The following is a 5,182-nucleotide window of genomic DNA, read 5'->3' on the forward strand; positions in this document are numbered from 1 at the left end:
CTAAGGAGTCCTTCGTAATAGTGCTGGAAGGATGTACTGATATTGCAAATAGGAATATTGCCTCCTTGGGTCCTTCCTCACGTAGTTGATGGAGTGAAATGGTCGAAACTCGGTGAGTTGATTATTGGGGTGGTCGATATCGGACTTCTCTTGTTCTCCAATCTATGGCTGGATTATGAAATTCAAACCAAGGTAATCCTAGGACAATGGGATGCTCTGGACTACTAATTATATTAAATGATATTATACACACAAAACTACCTAGGACAACTTGAATGGGTTCTGATTCTTCTACAATATTCCTGGAAGCAATGGGACGACCATCAATGACTACTACAGATGTGGGACAAGGAAGTTTTCTTAAGGATATCTGAGAAGCTTGGGCAAAATTTCGATCCATGAAACAGGAATTAGCTCCGGAATCTAAAAGTGCTAGGACGGGTACTGGGGGAGTACTTTTAGTACTAACAATGACTTGGGCTAGGAACACATTGCTAACTTGCTTGGAAGGAATGGAACCACTAATGGGCTGTATAGATCTAGGGCTGCTGTCCAACCAAACGGCTCCTATTTTGGCTGGACTCAATCGTTTAACTCTTCATCTAATTGACTAAGGATTTCAAATTTATTTGAGATACTTGGGCTATTAGTACTATGAATACTATCAAACACTCTATTAGTACTATTAATACTATCAGACACTCCTAAGGGAAGAATTGACTTGGGTTTAGTACAGGCTACAATTTGATTTACCTGTCTTCTTGGCCTATGGGGACAATTGATTGCGATATGCCTTGGTCCATCGCAATAAAGACATAATCGATTTGCACGTTGTCGTTGCTTTTCTTCTTCCGATAACGGGCCGCGTCGACGCATGGTATCGATCTCCATCGGTGTCGAAGTATTTGCTTGAGGTATGTCTCGTGCAAACGGTTTAGCCGCGACTGCGGCGTAAGTGGGCTCCGGCCTAGCGCGTGGTAACTGTAATTGATGTTCTGAACGCCGTTCAAAAAGGCGGTTGTCACATCGGACCGCTCGATTGATTGCCTCCGTAAGAGACTTTGGTTCTTCGGGGAAGGTTAGAAGTAGATCTTTGACATCATTTCGCAGGCCATAGCGAAACTGCTCCATTAGTGCTTGATCATCCCAGGGTATGTCTGAAGCGAGTAGGCGGAAATCCGCCGCGTAGGCAGAGGCTGGACGATCGCCTTGATGCAATTGCCGGATCTTGTTGATCGTCGTCCTGATGTTGTCGGTGTCTCCAAAGCAGGCTTTGAACTCACTAATAAAATCTTCAAAGTTATTAAGCAAGGGCGATTGTTTTTCTAGAAGCGGAGCGAACCATGCTAAGGCTGAGCCGCTAAGCAACGTGCCTATTAAGCCGACTCGGGATGCATCTGTGGGGTATCAGGAAGGATGCATTTGGAGGACTAATCGTACCTGATTAAGGAATCCCCTGAATTGCGATCGCGTTCCATCAAATTTCACAGGAAGTCCAATCTTCGGCTCTTTATGAAATCCTTGGGGACTCGATCCTTGTTGTTGCAATGCCGCTTCGAGTTGTTGCACCCGTAACGCTAACTCCCCATGTTGTTGCTGCATTTGTTGCTTTTCTAGAGCGATTTGTTGCAGATCCCCTATCAGCTGTTGGTTTTCTTGTTCCAAGGCAACAAATTTTTCTTTTAAGCATTGTAGCTCGGAGAAACCGGATTGATATTCTTGGGCGCTAACAGTAGCCATAGTATAGGGAAAAGGGTAGGAGGAAAAATTGGTTCAAACTGTCAGGAATAGTACTAAGCAGAGATGGAATTAGTACTAAAGAAGAGCAGTACTATTAGTACTAAGAGGACGGGACTACGTAAGACTCTCGAGAAAGAGGGAGAGAGAGAGAGAGAGAGAGAGAGAGAAGCGAAAAGAGAGATAGCGAGGATGAGAGAGAGAGAGAGAGAGATGATGATAACAGCCAATATATTATGTGAAGGATAAGTACAAAATGGCTAAGAGGCTTAAGACTGGCGTTGAACCAATTTGGTTCAAAACAATGCCTTGTGCCTCCTTTTATAGTGTTTTTAGGAATAATCCTAAAGCTTCTAGAATGTTCCAGAGAGATCTGGAATATACATCAATTTTCTATGATAAAGCATAAATGAAAATAATATTCTACAAATTACAATTCATAGTCTAATGGTAAGAGCTCGACCCATGTAGCATAAGGTCATGGGTTCGAGTCTTGCCATATTATGACACCAACGACATTCACAAGTGGCGGCCCATTACTCTTCTCAATACTGTCTATAAGTTGCTCGCAAAAATCGTGGTACGTCGTTTAACTCCACTTCTTCCTCAACTCATTCATCCGTCACAGACAGGTTTCGTTAGAAATCGGAGCATCCTAGACAACCTCTTCTCATTTTGGGAAGCAGTAGCCCTTGCCAAGCAGACCAACAAGAAGGTAGCGGTGGTGCTACTAGATTTTGAGAAAGCCTATGATAGGGTATGCTGGAACTTTCTAGAAAGTGTGATGAGGAAAGTCGGCTTTCAAGAGACATGGATCAAAGGCATTGCAGGATTTTATAGGAATGGCAGCAGTTGTGTTTCGCTGGCAGGTGAAAGGGGCCCCTTTTTCCGAATATCCCGCTCTGTACGGCAGGGATGTCCACTAGCTCCATCCTTATTTCTATTATACGCCGAAGCACTCTCTTGCTTTCTCAACTCACGGCATCTCAACCTACGTGGTCTTCCCATACCTCATTCTTACCAAAGCATCCTGGATATAGAATTTGCAGATGACACAGCAGTCTACCTGCAAGGGGACCTGGAAAACCTCCAAAAGCTAGAAAGTGGGCTAGTTTTATTTTGCAAGCGATCCAACGCCATGATCAATTGGCACAAATCTTGTGCAATATGGCTTTCTCAGGAAACACATCCGGCGTGGCACCCTCACCCCGCTTTCAAGTGGATCAATCAAGGTGCGACCACCAAATATTTGGGCTTCCAAATTGGCTTCAACATACCGCCGGAGACTATGATTGCACCCGTTATCCTCTCCATTCGACAAAAGTTGATACATTGGAGCTCTAAAAAATTGTCGCTAGTAGGTTGCATCATAGTGGCAAATCAGGTACTCCTCGCAACAGCATGGTACAGTCTATCACGCTGGACAATCTCCAACGAAAGTATACATTAGATTCAACGACTGGTCCGCAACTACATTTGGTCTGGTAAGGAAGACCATGTAGCTCGCGCCAAGGTGGCGTGGCCTATACTCACAACGCCTAAGTCAAGAGGGGGATTGGGTCTTATTGATCCCCTTTCACAATCGAAAGCCTTACTTGCCAAATTTGTGGTGCGCGGACTCCAACCAGGAAATGATTGTTGGAAAATGCTACTGAGATTACGTTTCGCTTACTTTAAGCCACGAAAAGGGGTCGATTGGGCCCCCCAAATAGGATGGATTCTAAACATGGATCTCAAACCTAGTTTCTCCCGCCATTTGGAGGATAGATTCAGTGCATCCATGTGGAAGGCATGGTGTGACATTCGTCGGGGGCTCCAGTGTGATCAACCGAGATCCGAACCTGCCTGGCTCAGTCAACGTATCCTATGGAACCCATGTCTCAAGGATGAATCTAATCAACTACTAGGATCACGTAAGGGGTTGTCATGGGGATACATTGCAGAAGGTCCAGGCAAAAGTATTGAATGTTGGCGACGGTTTATGTCAATGCCACTACAAGATCAAGCGAACATACTCCATGGAATCAGGGGCGGATGGACTATGAGATCGGAAATCATTAACGTGTTACTGATTAGGGACTCTGCTATTCAAAGGACAACAATGGAGAAATGGATAGGCCACGAGGAGGAGGGCTCTTTGATCCCGAGAGGTAGGGGATCACCAGACATGCTCGAAGGCCATGAAGTGAGAGACACTGCGACACCCACACAGAATAATGCCATTCGAGTACTCGCGTACACTGGTCATAAATGGATTGTAGATCCTGATCCGATCAAAGTACAACCCGATTGGCATATATGTACTCATGAAAACACATGGCTGCGTAAGGTCAGTTGGGACCCTTTGCAATGGACATGGCGTGATCCCTATGCGGTGCAAGGAAGCAAACCCATCCCTTTCTTCCAATTCACAACTAGATTGGGTCGCCACATTCTAGCTGCTCAAGCCGCCTGAGAACCGGCTGCTGCAAAGGTCTGGTACACATTTCAAGTTCCCTCCGCAATAATCACCAAGTTTTGGCAAAAAATCTGGAAGCAACAACACGCGAGGCGAATTACCACTTTCCAATGGTTGTTAATACATAAGTCCCTACCGGTGGGAACATGGCAACATGGGAACCTTAACTCTCCTAATTGTGTAGAGTGCCCACATGCAGTAGAATCCATACGACACGCTCTGTGGGACTGCCCAACATCCCATAGAACATGGCGGGGGGTTGGCCGCTTGTTGCAATTATGCCAGGTGCAAGGTTCAATCAAGTGGGGAAATATATGTTGGCTATCATGACAGGCTGCAATTGGCCGATACGAGCATCAGGAGGAGGGGATGACTTTGGTGATAAAAGCACAAGAGGTTATTTTCTCCTCCAGCGACAATGTCCACTATTTTCCTCTTAATGACAAATCTCAAGAGGTGTTGGAATTGGTCAGCCCAATAACCCTTTGGATTCTATGGAAACAACGATGTAGGCGAGTCTTCTCCAACCAAACCACTCATCCAACAAGGTTACTGCAAGAGATATGGAGTGAAATTGTAGCCACTCTGAAGAGCCAATATGATGGCCTTAAAGGTGGCTCCGAGGGAGGTGAAAGACAACGCATAGCCTTCATCCAACAATGGTCGTCCTCTCCCTTTCTTGAGTCAGTGGGCTTCCACATTAGATGGAACTATCGCATCCCTTTAGGGATTTGTACATAATCGCCTCATTTGTAAAATTTTATAACTAATGGAAGGAGTTTTTTTGGAAAAAAATAAATAAATAAATATATATATATATATATATATATATTATATGTTTTTGTAAAACACGCTAAAAATAATATCATGTAATGATGCTACATTGCTATATATTCTCAAAAAAAAAAAATGCCAAAATAAAATATATTCTCGAATCTTTATTCTTTACTAATAATATTAGTTAAATTTTGATTTACACAATAAACC

The sequence above is a fragment of the Azolla caroliniana genome, unplaced genomic scaffold, assembly GCF_043228905.1.
Source record: "Azolla caroliniana isolate FFs.n. ecotype wild unplaced genomic scaffold, voAzoCaro1.0.p SCAF_13, whole genome shotgun sequence".
Taxonomy (NCBI): Eukaryota; Viridiplantae; Streptophyta; class Polypodiopsida; order Salviniales; family Salviniaceae; genus Azolla; species Azolla caroliniana.